This window comes from Hyaena hyaena, unplaced genomic scaffold (genome assembly GCF_003009895.1).
Source record: "Hyaena hyaena isolate Hyena2069 unplaced genomic scaffold, ASM300989v1 scaffold_241, whole genome shotgun sequence".
Taxonomy (NCBI): Eukaryota; Metazoa; Chordata; class Mammalia; order Carnivora; family Hyaenidae; genus Hyaena; species Hyaena hyaena.
The window spans coordinates 132,150-152,149 of record NW_024080875.1 but is presented as its reverse complement, the minus strand read 5'-3'; the positions used below and the strand labels follow the sequence as shown (position 1 = coordinate 152,149).

The window sequence follows — 20,000 nt, the reverse complement described above, 5'->3', positions numbered from 1 at the left end:
TTACAAAGCGAGAAAGCATCGCAATTAGATAACTGTGAATACCATCAAATTCATTTAAAAAATTGTGTTGGGGTGTGTCGGCCGTAGACAGTGTTGAAATAACTCTCACCTCATGTAGGTTTAGCAGAAAGAAAAGTGATTGGCACGATTACGTCTAGTAGCCATTTTTACCCTTCGAGAATCTGAGCTTAGTACCCACCGAGTTAGTCCTCTCTTCAGCCACTGGACTCCTGAACAAATGTTTACGTCTGACACACTCCTATTTGCATACCATGATGGATCCATTGCTTCAGGGCGCCCAATTAGCCCTGTGCCTGCACCGCCAGCGTTCCGCCCGCGTAGGACTGTGTACAGGCGATCATGTGATCTCCCTTCCGCCCAGGGCCGAGCGCGGTACCCGGCGAGGGGCGCGCGCCGCGGCTCCTCCGAGCGTCTAGCCCGGGAAGACGCCGTTGCGCGCGCCACGCCAGCTCGCGCGGCCGCTTCCCGGTTCAGCCTTCTCCTCTCACCCTCTTGGAGGCCCCACCATCACAGGCTCCTGGGCGGCCCCGGGCGGCGGGGGTGGGGGGGCTCGGGAGGAGGGGCTCCTGAGGGAGCGGCGGGGAATTCCCCCTTCCACCGAACGTTCCCGATTGTTCACCGTCCTCACGTCAGCAGCAGGGGGTAATCCCCGACTCCAGCTGCTTTTGACGTCACTGCGCGGAGCCGCCGCCCCCCACGCGCCCCTACCTCCGGGGCTTCCTCGACGCCCCGCCTCCAGACGTAGCCACGCCCTATTCCCCTCCCCCCAGCCGCCCGACGTAGAGGGCGGAGCTTCTTCGGCTGGGGCGTGAGCGGTTGCTTGGGCCAGAAGGTTCTCTGGTGGAGGCGCTCCCCCTGCTGCCCCGCCCAGTAGGTTCGTTCGCACCGCTTCTTCCACACCCTTTCTCCCTCCTCCTTCTTCTCGCCCCGCCTTTTCCCTCCCTTCTCTTCAACCCCTCCAGTTCCTTCCCCGCCTCGCCACCTTCCACGATCTCGCGAGACTTGACCCAGAACATTGCGGATCGGGTCGGCGCCATTTTGGGACTGAGACTGGTTGTGGGGGAGGGAAAAGCGGCAAAAGGGGATTATTCAAAGTACCGAAAACCTCCTCCCGGGATCGAGCGCAGCGGCACCCCCAGGCCAGGGGCACCTCTGGTGTGGCGGAAGGTAACACCGTCGTCCGTGCTCCGCCCTGGAGTCTGGGGGAGGAACGGGGTGCCAGTGTCGGCGTTGGGGTTTGAGGGGTCGGGAGCGGCGTTGGCGGCGCGAGGTGTGAGGCTACCCGCGGACGCGGTGTGGGGGGTGGCGGAGAGCAAGGAGGGAGACGGAAGGACGGCGCCTAGAGGCCTCTATGTATTTACTGGGCCTCGTGAAGCGGGGGTGGCCGTTGTGGCGAGGGGGTGGGTGGCTTAGGCTTGGTGGCTGGGGGGATGTTTGGCGGAGGCTCAGAACGGGTCCGACGCCCGCCGTGCTCGGCGTTCCTTCCTCCGGCCTCGCACACGCCCGCCTCCTTTGGCACTACTGCTCCTCTTAGCTGAGGGAGTCGAGGCCGAGTTGTGGCCTTCGGTTGTTTTCTTCAGTAGCGCCCGCTCTCCGCCTCTCCCGGGTCTGTGGCACTAGATGTGTCCTGAGTCTAGTGCTACCATGTTCCCCCGAGTCCTGTGGGGCCTGAAGGGACGTATTCTGTTTTTGGAGAAAACCACTCTTAACGTGATTTACGAGAAGGGTTTCGTACCTACCACCCCCTCAGTGTTGGGAGAAACCTATTTTCCTAATTTAAGGAAATGGGGACCGACACTTTTCTACCACAGTTGTCCTCGGAAGCCAGGGAAGTCGGCGTCAGGCGAATTTAAGGAATGTTCATACCCCTTTTCTCGACCACCTAGTTTCAACCCTTAATGGGGAAAATGTGGCTTCTCTTTTGACATTCTAATTTGGAGGGAGCGTCTTTCTCTTCATATCCCTTACTCTCTTAAGTTGCATTTACTAATGCCCCATGGCACCACACCGCCTGTCCGTTTTTCTTGGGTAGTGTGAATTGAACGTATGGAAGATCTTTTATAAGATTGTGTGGTAGTTTCATAGTTTTAAGTTGTATTCAAAAAGTGTGAGGAGGTTTGTTTATATAATTCCCTTGTGTTATATCCGCACCCCCTTCACAATTGAAATTACTCCTTGTCCTCTGTAACATCATCTCCCACCTTTTCTCTTACTTTAAAATCTTTTTAATACATTCAAGTGTTTTTGGGCGCTTGCTTGGGCAGAGCCGTTTTTTAGATCCCAGTAGAATTGCATAAAGTGAATTTTTCTCCAGAAGTTGATACTTCAAGATGGGGGTTAATTTTTTTAGCTCAAAATTAAAACTCAGTGTTTAATTTAAGTTTGTTTGTTTTTTTTTTTTTTGTAACTTTTACAGGTGATTGAATTACTCATATATGAAGATCATCTTCTAGGTTTTGTGTTAAAGGCCCCGGATATTTGAAGTGGCCATTTTGGGATTACAATGTTTTTGGATAATTTTGCCCCAGAAGTTTATTAAAAGTGGCAAGAATCATCTCTGAAGTGAATTTATAGTAGTGAACAGTTCTGCAAGCTACTTAAAGAGACCCAGGCATTTCTTCAGTATTTTGGTTCAAACGGATTATATAACTGGTTAAATTATTTCAGCTGGTGGTATTTTTGCTGCTTCTCCCCCAACCCCCACCCTTCTCCTGTAGTTGGTGTTCTTCAGCCAAAACTATAAGATATGTTTGATTTGTGTACTAAGTAGTTTCGGCAGCTTCAAATTACTGTTTAAATATTGCTGAAGTTTCATGGCATTTTATTTTTTCCTTTATTAAAAGTTTTAGGAATTTTTGACCTCTGCTCTTTTCATGTCACAATGGGACAGCTTTTCTAAATGAAGACATTGAAAGAATTCAGAGTTTTTTTCCTTTTATCTTTTATTTACGTGGAAATTTAAGATGTTGCGGTTTTCCAGCAGCATGGTAGTATTGAGATAGCTGTGTGTCTATATGCTGATGTTTAGGAATGCTCTTCAGATGTGAAATTTTCTTTTTGATTTTGCTTTTTGGCTCATAAATTGGATATTTCATCTGAAGTGGATAAGTACAACAGTGACAAGTACATGGAATAATAAAGAAGACTTTAAAATCTTAAATCCAAGGAACTGGGCTAATTCTGGAGATAGCCATATGAAAACTTTAAAACAGAAGTATGGGTAGCTGACTTGAAGTAACTCTATGTCAAATAGTCATAGGTTAAGTATCTTCAAAGAACTTGGATATTATTTCAGAGGATACAAAATAAAAAAACAAACTGGAAAACATAAAGATTGCAGAGAAAAACCCAACACCTTCCTGTGCAGTCCTGTTGGAATTTGTAAGTATTATGTGGTGAGCAAATCAAATGTTCATTTGTAAACTGTAATGTGAGTCAAGTTTATCCTATGTTGGAAGCCTTTCAGTTTCTTGAAATAATATTGCTTGGCTTCAGTTTCCTGGACAGTGTGTAAACTACTGTAAAGTAAATCGAAATGAAGACAGAGTTAACATTTAAGAATACTTTGGATCAAACAATCCACATTGTACATTTTTGTGCTCCTAAAGTAAAAAAAAAAAAAAATTCCTATGATCAGTATACATCTTAATTTTTTTATGGATTCATAGATTGTTAAAATGGTAGGAAAAAAATGTGTCACGAGTCTTTCTGGCCAGTTTACTTTCTTCATGTGAGTTTAGACTTCATTCTAAAGGCAATTTTATGTTGCAGTTTAGTTAGGCAGCTCAAATTATAACAGGGCTTGTTTTTTAAACCTGATGTTTCATAATAGTTCATAATTCTTTTAAATAACTGATTTGATTTTCTTTCTGGAAGATTATGCTGGCTTAAGTTTATAAACAAAGCTTTTTTAAAAAATCGGAAATATTAATTGCTGTAATTAATTGCTAATCTTTGACAAGTGAATTCTGTTTTAGTAATTGTTGTATTTTTCAGAATTGAATAATAGTGTTTTTAGTTAACATACAGAGTTTTCAGTCAATCCTAGGCATTAGGAGTGTTTTTTAAAAATTCATTGAAATTTATTTTTTAGACAAGTACTGTTAGTGAAAATGTGACTAGCTAAAATTAGAGTTTAATTACCTTTCTTAGATAAAAGATTGCCATTTTGAATGTTTTGCCATGATGGCCTCACAACTTGTCAGTAGCTGATTTATTTCAGAACAACTTTTTTTTTGCTTTGCTGTTGAATCCTTTTATCTTACTTAGAGCAGAAGAGGTAGTAGAGTCCAGAAGAGTGTAAGTATCCAAATAGAGCATTTATTTTCAGATCTGAAATTAGAGTTCAGTAATTTTATTAATGTAGATTGGGTTATGTTTTCTCTGTCAGTGCTGTGTAGTACTTGAGCTTCCACCTTGGTTTATGTAAAAAAAAAAAAAAAAAAGTAATGAGACCATTCTGTACACCTTTTCACTTGAGAGAGCCTACTATTTTATGTATTTTTCAATTTAATGGCCTTTCAAGTTATTTATCTAAGATTATGCATCTTAAATGAGATTAAAAAGTTAAACTGGAAGGACACTTGGGTGGCTCAGTCACTTAAGCTTTCCACTCTTGATTTCGGTCACGTCATGATCTTAGGGTTTGTGGGATTGAGCCCAAGCACAGCGTGCTTCGGATCCTCTCTTTCAGCATCTCTCCTGCTTGCACATGGGCTTTCTCTCTTTCAAAATAAAATCTTAAAAAAAAGTTGAAACAGGAATTAACTTTTTTTCATAGAAAAGAACAACATGGTGATTATTTTCCTTTAAATTATTCCTGTTGATGTTACCTAGAGCCTTTATCTCAGGATAATGATAACTCCAGAGTTCGGGTTTTTAACAATTAACTTTAATCTTTGAATAGTTTGTGACGTTGGTGAACTTTGCTTACAGAAATTGTTGAAGAACATATTTATTTGAACATCTTGGTAAATATTTTATTATATTCTTCCCATTAAGTAGCTATCAATAGTAATTGGAACAATTGCTGGGTCGCTCCCCCTACCCTCTAAGTAGCTTTTTTGAGCCTCTTTTTCTCCCCTCCTCCATTGCTTTTTTTTTTTTTCCTGTGCCTAGCTTATAGATCTAAAAAATAATACAGTAATTAACATTTATAGGTGATGATAGTGTCACATTCTCTGTGTAATAAACATATTTGCATAGTATACCTTAGGATAATTCTGTGAAGAAAGTGCTGTTTTAGTGGTGTAGGTGAGAAGATTAAGATTTAGGAAGATTGAAACTGGGAGAAAGTTACTTGGTCAGGACCAAGGTTGGGTAGGAGTCTGGGCCATATCTCTCAGGTCTGACTGGAGGTCTCCACACTTTTAATCACTGTGCTACACTGCTTTCATGTAAATTGGACTTAATTAACTCATTGTATTTGAGCATTATCCATGATATTTTTGTTTTTTTCTCATATATTTCTTTTTGGCTAATATTGACTACTAGTGGAATTTGGAGTTAAGCTAAAAGGTGGAAGAGAAAGTATTGTTCGTGTTGCTATTTGGGAGGAATAGTTGGAAAATAACAGGAATGGAAGATAATAGGGAAAGAACAAGAGTGAGCAGAAGAAAGAAAAAAATGAAATTTAGAGAGTTACAGAGGAAGAAAGATGGGAACCTCTAGTTTTAAAGTGAAAGTAGCAATTGAAGATAGAACCTGAACCCCAGGCCAGGGGCGCCTCGGTGGCTCAGTTGGTTGAGGGTCTGACTCTTGGGTTTCTGCTCATGTTATGATCCCAGGGTGGATGTTGGGATCTAGCCCTCTGTTGGGCTCAGAGCTGAGTATTGGAGTGGGCTTGGGATTCTCTGTCCTCTCCTCTGCTGCTCTCTCCTTTGCTTGTGTTTTCTTTAAAGGAAAAAACAAAAAACCTAAACCCAAGCCAGATCATCTAATTGTCCTTGACCTAACCACCTTTTCTGTTTGACATTTTAAAATGTTAAGGTAACAATTTAGATCTAGGTAAGGGTAGTAATGTAGAAAATGGGAAATGGCTGGGAGATAAAGATTTTTGGTTTAGGGATTGGAAACATCTAGAAAAGGGCTTATGTGACCTTGCATATTTACCTTATCTCTTTCGTCTTAGTGTTTCCTTAAAACTGATGTAAATATATGAAGGCTTTTTGTTGAAGCTGAAGCATAATCTATATGTAAAGTTATTATAATTTCAATATTTTAAGATTCTGATTAATACCTGTCAAATCAGTATTTGTCATAGTCGGAAGTTATTTCTTCTTTTTTCTGTTAATGGCATTACTTGAAACCCATTCATGCTCTGCCACTCTCCATTTCCAGTTTTGTTTATTTTTAAGTTTGTTTATTTTGAGAGAGGGAAAGAGTTCCCACAGGGGAGGGTGGGGGGAGAGACAAAGATCCCAAGCAGGCTCCACACTTAGTGTCGCTCTGTCCCAGAACCCAGGATTTGTGCTGAAACCAAGAGTTGGATGCTTACTCACTGAGCCACTCAGGTGCCCCTCCTAGCTTGGTCTTTGAATAAGAAAGTAGCCATACTATCTCATCTCTTTGGCTTTTAGTTCCATTCTCTTTTTCCCTGTATTCTCTCCATGCGGCCAGAAAAATCTACTTAAAGTAGGGCTCTCTTGGTTTTGTTATTTCACCAGCCTTTAAGGTGGTGGATTTGGCATATTTAGGGAAAGCAAGTTGGAAAGAAATGTATTCACTGTCCCCTTCTCCCCTTTTTAAAAATGTTTATATATCAGGGTTTCCTAACATCTTTTTTTTGGAGAGGGGCTACCTAAGTGGGTGTGGGAGACCGTGGTTAAGAGTTCTCTAAAATTGATCATTTTGGGGTGCTTATATATTTTTCTGAGGAGCTGGTCTATTCGAACAGCACTCTGATGAGAAACAAAATGTTAGAATTACTGATAAAACTTTTGTGGTTGGATTGTCTTTCAGTTTACCTGCTTACTTTTCCTCTTTTTGTTAGCTGCCACACCCAGCAGACTAGTTACAGGCTTTTGCTCTATATCCTTTCAAGTAATTACTAGTTTCTGCATCTTTTATACAAGGTATCCCACTCATTTTCTTGTTCTTGAGTCATCTTTCTATTCACAGCTTTGGTGAATGCAGTGTTTTGGTGTTTCATTTTCTGCCCTTTAATTCAGTTTACAGATTAAAACAATTTTTTTGTAATGTTTTTATTTATTTCTGAGAGACAGTGTGAGCAGGGGAGGGTCAGAGAGAGAGGGAAATACAGCATCTGAAGCAGGCTGCAGGCTGTGGCTAGCTGTCAGCACAGAGCCCGACACGGATCTCGAACCCACAAACCATGAGATCATGACTTGAGCCGAAGTCGGCCACTTAACTGAGCCACCCAGGTGCCCCCAGATTTTTTTTTTGAAACCATACTTAAAAGATTTTTTCATACTTATTTTTTGGCAAGAAAGTTTAAAGTTTAAAACTGTAGTTAAATAAAAAAAAAAAAACTGTAGTTAAATATGTTGTGATTCCTTTGAAACTCAGAACTTGCAAATATACTCTAAGAAATTCTTAAACTGAAAATCATCAGGAAGTTATCTTTACATATGCATATTAGTAAGAGAAACTAGTTGCTTTTTAAAATTTTTTTTTAATTTAAAAAATCTTTTTTATTTCTGAGAGAGAGACAGCATGAGCAGGAGAGGGTCAGAGAGAGGGAGACACAGAATCTGAAACCGTCTCCGGGCTCTGAGCTAGCTGTCAGCACAGAGTCCGATGCAGGGCTTGAGCCCACAAACTCCGAAATCATGGCCTGAACTGGAGTCGGACGCTTAATTGACTGACCCACCCAGGTGCCCCTGAAATTAGTTGCTTTTTAAGTGAACATAAATATTGTAATGAGGGAGCTTTATAAAACAAAAATTGTTATTATCTTACATGATTTCTGTTGGTCAGAAATTTGGCAGCAGATGAGCTTAGTGATTCTGATTCCCTGTAGGACAGAATCTAAAAGCTACATCAATATAATAACCAGGACTGCAATTATTTGAAGGCTTGACTGGGGCTGGAGGACCTTTTTCCAAGATGGTGTACTTATGGGCATGGCAGATTGATGCCTGCTCTTGTCTGGAGGACTAAGTTCCTTACCGTATATGGCTCTCCATTGAGCTCTCTGAGTTTCTTTTTTTCTTCTAAAGTTTTTGTTTGTTTAAGTAATGTCTACACTCAGCTTGGGACTCAAACTCACAACCCCAAGATCAGGAGTCCAGTGTTCCCACCAGTTGAGCCAGCCAGGTGCCTCTTCCCCTTAAGTTTCTGTGAAAGTGGCAGCTGCAGCTCCTAGAGCAAGTTATCTGACGAGAGAGAGAGAGAGAGAGAGAGAGAGAGAGAGAGAGAGGTAGGTAGGTAGGTAGAAGTACAATACCTTTTAGGACCCATTCCAAAAGTCACTTCTGCCACATTCTTTTTGTTAGAAGCAAGTTACTAAGTCTAGCTTGCAATCAAGGGAGGTAGTTAGGGTTCATCTGTTTTCAAAAGAATTTTCAGGCATACTTAAAAACCACAATAGAGGTAATATTTCACAACCAGTATTTGTCAGCATAATTGGAATTAGCTGAAGTCTTAGCTAAGTAGTAGGTAGATTGTGCTATTATAGGTTTAGAGAAAAAGTATTCTAAATTTATGTGAATTTAGGGGACTTAAATCATTCTCCTTTTCTAGCCATGGTGTGAGATTTGGAAGTAAGGGTTCCCCCCCATCTTCATACTAATCTTCCAGTCAGTGTAATGAGGGAGAGTTTTTTTTATCATGACAAAAAAAAAAAAAGATTTACTGTGTTAGCCATTTTTGAGTGTAGAAGTGGTATTGAGTACCTTCACATTGTTGTGCATTCTTTACCACCGCTCATCTCTAGCACTTTCTCATCTTCCCAAACTGACACTCTTTGTACCCATTAAACATTAACTTTGCATCTTTCCCTCTAGCCCCTGGCAGTCACCATTCTACTTTGTATTTCTTTGGATTAGGCTAGGGTAGGGACTTAACTGTAAGTGGAATTGTGCAGTGTTTTGTTGTTTTGTGATTGCATTATTGTACTTTGATTAATGTCCTCGAAGTTCATCCATGTAGAATGTAGTAGAATTAATTTCCTTCCTTTTTAAGACAAAAGAATAATACATTGTATGTATATATCAAATATTGGTTATCATCTGTAAATCGACATTTTAGTTTCTGCCTTTATGAGATAATGAATAATGCTGCTGTGAACAAGAGTGCAAATACTTGTTTGAATCCCTGATTTTTTTTTTTTTTAATTGGGTATATACCCAGAAGTGAAATTACTATTTCAAATGATAACTATATTTTTAATTCTTTGAGGAACCCCCATACTGTTTTACATTTTTTACATGCACCATTTTTTATTCCTGCCAGCCGTGCACATGGGGTTCCAGTTTATCCATATTCTTTACAACATTTTTTTCTGTGTTTTTGATAATAGCCATCTTAGTGGTTGTGACGTGGTATCTTTGTGATTTTGATTTACATTTCCCTAATAATTACTGATGTCTTATTTGCTTATTGGTCATTATAAAAAAAAAAGTATTTATTTTGAGAGAGAGCTCCTGTGGGGAGGGACAGAGAGAGGGAGAGAATCCCAAAGAGGCTCCATGGTGTTAGTGCGCAGCCCAGTGGAGGGGCTCATTCTCACAAACCGTGAGATCATGACCTGAGCTGAAATCAAGAATTGGATGCTTTAAGCCACCCAGGCGCCCTTGCTTGTTGGCCATTTTTATATCTTCTATGAAGGAATGTGTATTCAAGTCCTTTGCCCATTTTCTAACTTGAGTTGTAGGAGTTCGGCATATATTCTGGATATCAGTAGCTGTCATGATGACCAGATTTTGATAACTAATATTTATAAGTGCTTACCAGGCAGTGATTTAAGCTTGAAAGTGAATTAACTATAATCCTCATGGACAGTGTGTGTGGGAAGGTTCTGTTCTCATTTTACAAATGAGAAAAGGCACAGAGATAGAAATCACAAGGTCACGCAGCCAGTAAGTGATAGTTCTGAACCTACACATTGTGTATATCCAGAGCTGAGACTTCAAACTGTGATGGCTTATAGTTGGAAGTGTTTTTTTTTTTTAAATTTTTTAAATGTTTTTTATTTATTTCTGAGAGAGAGCATGAGCAGGGGAGGGTCAGAGAGAGAGGGAGACACAGAATCTGAAACAGGCTGAGCTAGCTGTCAGCACAGAGCCCGACGCGGGGGTCGAACCCACGAGCCGTGAGATCAAGACCTGAGCGGAAGTCGGACGCTTAATCGACTGAGCCACCCAGGCGCCCCTATAGTTGAAGTTTTTAAGGTGTTAATATGAGTAAAGTAAAAATACACTGTTTTAGGACTGAGAAGATACTTTATTGTTAGCCATTTACAATTTTATTTTCCTTAATGAGATACAGTTGTGACTTGTTGATAATCTACCTTTCACATGGGTGTATTTTTTATTCTCATTCAGGAATATTTTACTTTTGGATCACTTTATAACTAACATTTACGGTATTTCAGATTACAACATGCTTTTCCCAATTAAGATGTGAGATAAGTTCTATTTCCGTTTAATAGTTTAAGAAACTCTGAGGTTAATTTACTCAGGGTTGTCACTAAGTGATAACCAGAATTTGAATTCTGTTTATATTTTTTAAGTAGATCTTATTCTAGAGCAGTGCTGTCCAGTAGAACTTTGTGAAATGAGAGGGAGGCAGTCTGTCTTTGCTGTTGTGTATAGTAATCTCTAGACCTATGTTCTTATTGGAGGTGTGGCTAGTGCAGATGAGGAACTGAATTTTGGGTTTAATTTTAATATAAATATAAACAATGGCATGTGGCTATTTGCCATATTAGCGCGGTTCTAGAGCCAGCAGTATAGAATCCAATCAGATCCATGTATCCTTTTTTTAATGTGCATTTTTGAGAGAGAGAGTACACAAGTGGTTGTGTACACGTGTGAGCACGTGTGTGGGGGAGGGGCACAGAGGGAGGGAGACAAGATCTGAAGTGGGCTTCATGCTGACAACAGAGAGCCTGATGCAGGGTTCAAACTCAGAAACCGGGAGGTCTTGTGGGTTTTTTTTTTTTTTTTAATGTTTTATTTATATTTTGAGAGAAGGAGAGAGAGCATGAGCAGGTGAGGGTCAGAGAGAGAGGGAGACACAGACTCTGAAAACAGGCTCCAGGCTCTGAGCTGTCAGCACAGAGCCCGATGCTGAGCTCAAACCCACAAACCGTGAGATCATGACCTGAGCCTAAGTCAGATGCTTAACTGACCGAGCCACCCAGGCACCCGCCTTATTGTCCTTTATGGACATGGACAGTCGTCTTCTTCACTCCTGTTCTCTGCAAACCACCAATCTGTTTTTCTTGTCTTTTGTATCGTGTATTGTCTTCCAGAATGTCACATAAAGGGATTCAAGCACTGTATTCTTTTGTTTCTGGTTTTTTTCATGTATGTTATTGCATATATTATAATCCATCTTTTTTATTGCTAAGTGGTATTCTCTTGTGCCGATACACCACCAGTGTTTATTCATTCTCTGGTTACTAGAGATTTAGCTTGTTTCCGATGTTTGGCTTTTGTGAATAAAGTTTCTGTGAACATTGGCATACCCGCTTTTTTTGTGGAGAAGTGTTTTCATTTCTCTTGGGAAAATTACCTAGCAGTATGATCGCAGGGTCATGAATTTGTGTGTTTAACTCTGCTGAAAACCTACCAAAGTGTTTTACAGAGACACTAAACTATATGCATTTGCACCAGCAGTATGGTACATAGTTCTGTATTCTCACCAGTATTTGATGTCAGTCTTTTAATTTTATCCATGGAGTGGGTGTATAGTTTGAATTAGCATTGTGGGTTTTTTTTTTTTTTTTAAGTTTGTTTATTTTGTGAGTGCACAAGTGTGAGCTGGCGAGGGGTAGAGACGGAGAGGGAGAATTCCAGGCAGGCTCCGTGCTGTCAGCACAGAGCCCCACTCAGGGCTTCATCTCACGAACCATGAAATTGTGATCTGAGCTGGAACCAAGAGTTGGACGCTCAACTGACTGAGCCACGCAGACGCCCGTTGAGTTTAAAAAAGATGAGATCGTCTTGTTGAATTGTAAGAATTGTTTATGTATTTTTGGATATAAGTATGTGAGATACATGCTTTGCACATAATTTCTCCTAGTCTCCTAGAAATCTTTCTTTAATCCATGATTGCAGGATTTTGTCTTGCTTTCTTCTAGAAATCTTGTAGGTTAATTTATAATTTTAGATCTATGATGCATTTCGAATGATTTTTTTTTTTCTTTTTTTTGCATGTGGTACGAGCAACGGGGTTGAGGTTCTTTTTTTTTTTTTCATACTATAGATGTTCAGTTGCCCCAGTACCTTTTGTTTGTTTTGACTATTTCCAGTACCATTTATTGAGAACATTTTGTTTTCCATTGAATCATTTTGAAATACCTCTGTTGAGAATCAGTTGACTCTGTTGGGAACTGTTGGTGTATTCATCATTGCCATATATGTTAAGACAGTAGTTGATAAATACAAATGCTAGCATAGGATTTTTCTACCTTATTTTAAAATCCTCATATCTTTTGCTTTCTAAAATCTTTTATGGGAAATGTGAACTAAAAGGAGAAATTGTTTTTATGGGCATGTAAGACCTGTTGCAAAGTAAGTCGATAGAGCAATCTTCTTTTGAGGGGCTTGAAATGTTTGATATTGTCTAATTTATACTTGAACATAGATGAAAATATTTCTTTGGTGGAAGTGAGAAACGAGGACACAAACTATCAACTTACTGTAAAACACTGACTTACCATTGGTTCTGGGATTCTTGAGTGCTAGTCTGCTAGAGATGTTCACTGCCTCAGCAGATGTTTTTAGTGCCTACTCTTTCATATGTACTGAACATTTATTTTATTATTATTATTATTTTTAGTTTATTTTGACCGCACAAGTGGGGCAGGAGCAGAGAGAGAATCCCAAGCAGGCTCTCTACTGTCAGCATGGAGCCTGATGAGGGACTTGAGCTCAGGAACCATGAGATTATGACCTGAGCTGAAATCAAGAGTTGGATACTTAACTAACTGAGCCACCTAGGCACTTTTGTACCAAACATTTAGTAAGGCAAAAATGTATGATTTCTGAATTCATCTAGTTGGTCTGCTCTGAAGTTTTGTGAATGCAGAGTCCTTAAATTTGAATTGTGGTTTCTTCACTTCTAGTAAATAATACCTATTTAATGATGGCCAGGGCAGCCTTTATAAGACTTTTTTTTTTAATGTTTTATTTATTTCTGAGAGAGAGACAGCGTGAGCAGGGGAGGGTCAGAGAGAGAGGGAGACACAGAATCTGAAACAGGCTCCAGGCTGTGAGTTAGCTGTCAGCACAGAGCCCGACTCGGGACTCGAACCCACGAACTGTGAGATCATGACCTGAGCCGAAGTTGGACACTTAACTGACTGAGCCACCCAGGTGCCCCTATAAGACTTATTTCTTGCTCTGATAAACCTAGTTCTTTCCTGCTTCGCAAGATTATTCCTTAGAATCCAGTAAAATAATTAGTGCTGAATTCTTTGAAATTGTAAAATGATGTAGACATTATTAACAGTATTCTTCTGGCTTCATCACATAGTAGTGATTGAAGACCATTATGATCAACCAGGAGAGAGAGATATTGTAGATTGGGAGCATAGGTAAATGTAAGTTGAAAGGACAGGACTAAGCCGAAACCAAGTATATTTAGGTTGCATTTTAGAGCATTTAAAATTGATGAAAACATAATGCGTTGCCTTCTTTTGAGGTAACATTTCTGTAACTTGGGATATGGTAGCATTGTTATGGTACACAAATGATTTCACATTTAAATCTCCAATCAACCTCTATTCCCCATATTCTACTCTTGTAATTTAAGTGTCTTCTTGACCTCTCCATTTAGTTTACAGGTTTAATGTGTCCAAAACTGCACTTTTTTGAGTCTTACTTAGCTCTGTATTTTCTCCATTCTTTCCTAGCTCAATAAATAGCTACACAATTCACCTATTCAAGCTAAAAAATGTGGCAATCACCTTTGATTTTTTTTCCTCCCATTTAATCAGTTAACAAATCTATTTGAAATATGTCCATTTTTATTCACTGCCACTGGACTTGTCCAAGCCACCACCTTCTGTAACCAGAACTGCTGCTGTAGCCTTGTAACTTTGTTCCTCTTCCATTCTTGCACCTTGTAGTTTATTATTCACAGAGCAGGGTGTTTACCCACTGAATATACACATAACATGTAGACTCTACGCTGTAAACATTTATGCATTGTTTGTCCCTTCCATTTCTTTCCAGCTTTCCTTAAGGTCTTCTGAGACCATTGGTCTTTGGCTGGCGCTCTTGCTCTTTGAACACACAAGGCATTTTCCTTCCTGTCTTAGGGTTGTTATGCATACTCCTTTTTTCTGTTTTCCCTTTCTTACCTCACTTTTAGTGTATATGTTATAGTCTAAGTGACTCTCAACCATTCTGTGTGAAATTGGCAGCCTCCCTTCCTATACCCTTTGGTGTCTCTTTCTTAATCTGTTTATCCTATTTATTTCATTCAAAGCCCAGTCTCTCTATCTTGTTTACTTTCAGCCATATTTATCACTTAATCTTCTGAGGGCAGGGACCTTGTCTCATTTATTTGTTTTATTCCTAATGCAATTAGTTGCAGACTAAAAGAATTTAACATTTTAGATAATTTAGGTTAACTTACTTTGTCCCCACGTTTGAGTACGTGCAGGTGGTATTTTTATTATAGCACTGCTGTTTAACTGTTGGAGGACTAGGAGAAATTTGTTAGGGCATTATTTATAGCCTAGTTAATTCGTTGCCAAATCATTCAGTAGCTGTTTTAATCTGCCTAGACTTAAATAATTTGTTTTTTGAGCTTTTAGTCTGTTGCTAGATTTAAGACTGGCTTCGGATTTGCTGTTAGCTTATTGAAGCGACTGACTGTTAAGGACTTCTGCGTTATGACCCTTGCTTTTAAAAATGTTCCGTAGTTTGAACTGTTGAGTTGGAGGGATTAAAACCTAGTAAAATTGTTCTCTCAGGTTTAAAAAGATAAAACACACTTTAGGTTTCAAGGAGTAACTCTGAAATAAGTGCATGAAGAGAATTTTTGGCTCCTCATTTTCAGAAATGAGAAAGGCCCTGGCAATTCATCTGTATTAACTAATGTCTTTTTTTGAGGAGACATAATCTTTTTATGGTTCCTCTTCGAAGGTACAAAAGGAGATATGTGCCCATACGAGTTCCAATTATTTTTGGTATTACTAATTTTCTCAGTGTGATCTTGCTTTTGGTTCTTTCTAAGAGCATGTTAAAGGTTGGTTATAAAGGTCTATATTTACCAAAGCTCTAGAAGGATGCTAAACTTAAGGCTCTTACAGTGAGTGATGAAATTATTATTTCAAGTAACACGAGCTAGGTTGAATACTGCTTGAAAAATGCATTCTCCCGATAAGGTGTTTTAAGAAATTTTCCTATATAACTTAGTTGCCTCAGTTTTTTCCTTTAAGACAACTGATAGTTTTCAGATTTTTCAAATGAATTAGTCTTTGGTCTCTTCCATTAAAAATGATTCCTCGTTATAAGTGACATTGTAGAAATGGGGACAAGTGAGTGAAAATGTTTTCAACTTAGTCCTTTAAATTAGGACTTTCAAGGACAATCTGGTGAGAGGACAGAGTCTGGGGACAGAGTTGGCTTAGGTTAGTGCAAAGCAAGTTATGACTGCAGTGGTAGCTTAAAGTATTCTCGTTCTATGTGTTTGGGAAATTAAGATTGTATTTTGTATGGTTGTAGCTATACCTTAAGGCAGTGCCTGACAGATGAGACTAAAGCTAACACTCAGAACTTAGGGAATTACTTATATAGCTCTTATTAAGGTTAATATTTTGTATAAGGTAAGATTTTTATCTAATGTATTCTCAGTTATAATATGTAAATAGGTAGATATGTAAATATGAATTTCAGGGGCGCCTGGGTGGTGTGCTCCATTAAGTGTCCGATGGCTCAGGTCATGATTCCAGGGCTCATGAGATCAAGGTTTCTGTCAGGCTCTGTACTGATAGCGCAGACCCTGCGTGGGATTCTCCCTGCCTCCCTCTGCTCCTTTCCTAAGCTTTGCTCTCTTTATTAAAATAAATTAAAAAACATTTGTTTACAAAGCTTTAAAAAAATAACTTTACCTATCACTGACTGGTGGGACCTTGGAACTTTATGTTTTTTTTAAGCTTCCTTATTTTGAAAGAGAGAACACAAGTAGGTGAGGGGCAGAGGGGAAGAGAAACAGAATCCCAAGCAGCCTCTGTGCCATCAGCATAGAGCCTGATGTGGGCCTTGAACTCATGAACCATGAGGTGATGACCTGAGTAGAGATCAGGAGTCGGTCACTTAACTGACTGAGCCACCCATGTGCCCCAGACTTTTGGGAACTTTATTTATTTATTTTTGATCTTGGAAACTTTAAAGTGTGATTCATGTCTATATAAAAACTGATTTATCTTTTTTTTTTTTTTTTTTTTTTTGGAAGAGTATAGGAATCTCCTTAGGATGTACTGAGCACTAAATGAGATACTTTTAAAGTCCTATGCAAATTTCCTAGCTAATAGTGTTTGTGGATATATGTGTGTATATATTTAGTATTTATTTTTAGTTATTGTCTTCATAATAAGTTAAGGTACTTGAATTTCCACATCTTTAATTTCATATCAAGGATCCTATCTCTGAACTCTTTGTGTGACATGACTAGTTTATAGTGTTAGGTTCATTTTATGAATTCATTGGTTGAAACTTGGTTGCTGCTTTTGGCCTTATTTGGCTGCAGAAAAAGATGGGTAATGTCAAAGTTTGAGGATTCAATAACTGGTAAAGTTAAGTCAGTAAGCAGAATTTAAAATTATTTTGGACACATGCACCTATTGTAAATTACAAAAGGTACAAAGGGTTTTAGAGGTCACTCCCTCATGCCTCTTTCCCAATACTGGTTCTTATCTGAAGAAACCACTATTTTATATATTTTTCTGTAGAGCCTTTAAGTGTGTATAAGCACTTTTTTTTTTTAGTATTAGAAATAATGCTAGTATCCTTGTAAATGTGGAGTACATTCTTTTTATTTTTTATTTTATTTAAGTTTATTTTTGAGAGAGAGAGCGAGCGAGAGAGAGAGAGCTCACTGGAGAGGCAGAAAGAGGGAGACAGAAAAGAATCCCAAGCAGGTTTTGTACTGTTAGCACAGACCCCAGCACTGACCTCGATCTCATAACCCTGGGATCATGCTTGAGCTGAAATCAAGAGTCTGACACTTAATCAATGGAGACACCTAGGTGTCCCATGGGGCACACTCTTTTTTTTTTTTTTTTTAATGTTTTGTTTATTTCTGAGAGAGAGACAGATGGCACAAGCAGAGGAGGGTCAGAGAGAGGTAGATACAGAATCTGAAACAGGCTCCAGGCTCTGAGCTAGCTGTCAGCACAGAGCCTGACGCGGGGCTGGAACCCACGAACCGCGAGATCATGACCTGAGCCAAAGTCAGTCGCTTAACCGACTGAGCTACCCAGGTGCCCCTCCCATGGGTAGGGAGAATATACATTCTTTATAAGTGGAATTTCTGAGTGCAATCTTGAGTTCTATGCTAAGGTGCTCATCATAGTGGTATAACAACTTAAAGTCCCAGGGCTAATATGGTATCAGATTTTTTTCCTTAGGTATTTTGCATTTTGACTTAGAATGGGAATTTTTCATAAATATGACCCTTTTCTGTCAACTCTTTTATTTATTTAAAAAAAATTTTTTAATGTTTTATTTCTGAGAGAGAGAGAGACAGTGTGAGCAGGGGAGGTTCAGAGAGAGAAGGAGATAAAGAATCTGAAAGTCTCCAGGCTCTGAGCTAGCTGTCATCACAGAGCCTGATGCGGGGCTTGAACCCATGAACCGTGAGATCATGACCTGAGTCGAAGTTGGATGTTTAACCAGTGGAGCCACCCAGGCGCCCCATGTCAACTCTGTTTATATTCTTTCATTTTGAAGTTCTTTTTTTTGTTGATTTGTAGGAACATTTTATATATGAAGGGAAGTCAACCCTTTGTATATACTCTCTGTAAGGAGTATTCCCCGTTTCCTTTGACTTGTTTGTGAATTTTGTCATGGAGAGTGTTTTTTTGTGTTTATGCTTATATTTGAATATATAAATTTATTTTTATCCCTTCTGTTTCGTGTGTCATACTTAGGAAAGGCTTTCCTCACCCCTTCTGAGATTATAAAAATTTTTCCCATGTTTTTTCCACAATTAACTTGTGTCAGTAATTTTCTGTCTCTATCCCGTTCAGTCCTTATAGTCAGCATTTCTGTTCTTTGCAAATCTGATGTGAAGTTTCAGCACAATGTAACCAATTATGGAATTATTTTGATTATTATAATAATTTAGTCTGCTGCATTTCACGTCTTGGTAGTTGGAGGATAATCCTTACCATTAATTGCACCTTTTTTCTTTGGACTTGGAATTGCTACTCCTGGTACCCTGAAAGAATGCGCTAATCCCCCTGCCTCTTCACTTTCTTCCCCTGCCCCTCTTTCTTCATTCCATAGTAGTATGCATTCTTGTGGAGGAGAGTATTGTTTATAGTGCTTGTTTAGAGTAGCTACTCCACAAATGTTTATGGACAAATTGTTATTCACCAAGCAAATCTATCAGAAACGTTTCTTTATGGAAAGCAGAATTTTCCTATAAAAGAGAAATGAAACTTGAAGATAAGTTATTTTGGTTACTTTCTGAAAATATATTTGGCAAGCGGCAAGGCAAGAGAATGAATGAGTTAACTTTAAGCGATTTGTGTTGGAGAACTTGAGAGATCCTGGTATTAAAAGAGCAAGCAAAGGGTGCCAGGGTGGCTCAAGTCAGTTCAGCCTCTGACTTCAGTTGGGTCATGATCTCGCAATTCGTGGGTTCGAGTTCCCAGTTGGGCTCTGTGCTGACAGCTCAGAGCCTGGAGCCTGTTTCAAATTCTGTTTCTCCCTTTCTCTCTGCCGCCCCCCTCTCAAAAATAAACTTTAAAAAGGAAAAAAAAAGAGCAAGCAAGGCTTTTGAGGTAGGAGGATCTTGAGTTGTTCTTGTCCAGGTCCTATCAATAATGACTGTAGCTTGGGGGTAGATTGCTTATCTTTTGGTAAATTGGCCCCTTTTTCAGAGCACATGTTTAGGCTGATCCCAGTATGTTTTGTTCTTTTTTTTTTTTTTTTTTTTTTTTAAAGTGTATCAGTCTACTTCATTTGAACCCTCATAACTGGGGTATTTTTCTCATGGTAAGTACTTCAGGTAGAAATAATTTGCTTACACCTCAAACTTTGTGATAAAAGGATTTGAGGCCACAGCCTTTCTCTCTCTCTCTCTCTCTCTCTCTATTTTAACAATTACTTGTTAACTCAGTGTTAGCTCTAGAGGGACGGCCTTCTGGAGCCTTTAAGGATCTTTACTGTTTTGACTTTGTTTTCACCACATTGGCTGTTCAGTAATTGAGTTTATTTAAATAGTTTTATTCTAATTGACCAATTTGTTTGCATTATAATTCTAAATCATAATATACCATTATCAATTCTTATAAGAAAAAGGGTCCCACAGGTTGAGTTAGGAAAAAAAAATTCAGGGATGACTTAACCTACTTGAGTTCTGTGAGGAAAGAAACTCACTGAGCAAAAATTTGTTTATAGGATAAGGCTTTTTTTTTTAAAGTGAATTTTACAGGAAAATTAAATCAGTGCATTTTATGTTTCAAAGATCCATCCTGAGTTCTGTGTATTGTACCTTTTAGTAGTTTAGAAACTTGAGATATAGAAGCATCCTGTTTTCAGTAATGATTTATTTTCTCCTTAAAATTCTTTTTGAAGGGCGAACATAGCAATTTTTTTTTTTTTTTTTTA

General features: G+C 39.2%; 2 protein-coding genes across 4 annotated transcripts in view; one reads left to right on the top strand and one right to left on the bottom strand.

The window, feature by feature from the left end:
• MIER3 (MIER family member 3) overlaps positions 1-552 on the bottom strand; it is a 188,134-nt gene extending 187,582 nt beyond the window's left edge. For both annotated transcript variants that reach the window (XM_039244530.1, XM_039244531.1), the window contains exon 1: positions 200-552. The gene's annotated coding sequence lies outside the window, so the exon portion shown is untranslated. The remainder of the gene's footprint in view (positions 1-199) is intronic.
• Positions 553-1,012: 460 nt separating this feature from the next.
• The window catches only part of GPBP1 (GC-rich promoter binding protein 1), a 76,541-nt gene continuing 57,553 nt past the window's right edge, over positions 1,013-20,000 (top strand). The window contains exons 1-2 of one of the 2 annotated variants that reach the window (XM_039244543.1): positions 1,013-1,188; positions 2,438-3,402. The gene's annotated coding sequence lies outside the window, so the exon portion shown is untranslated. The remainder of the gene's footprint in view (positions 1,189-2,437; positions 3,403-20,000) is intronic. The other variant, XM_039244544.1, reaches the window with a different exon arrangement.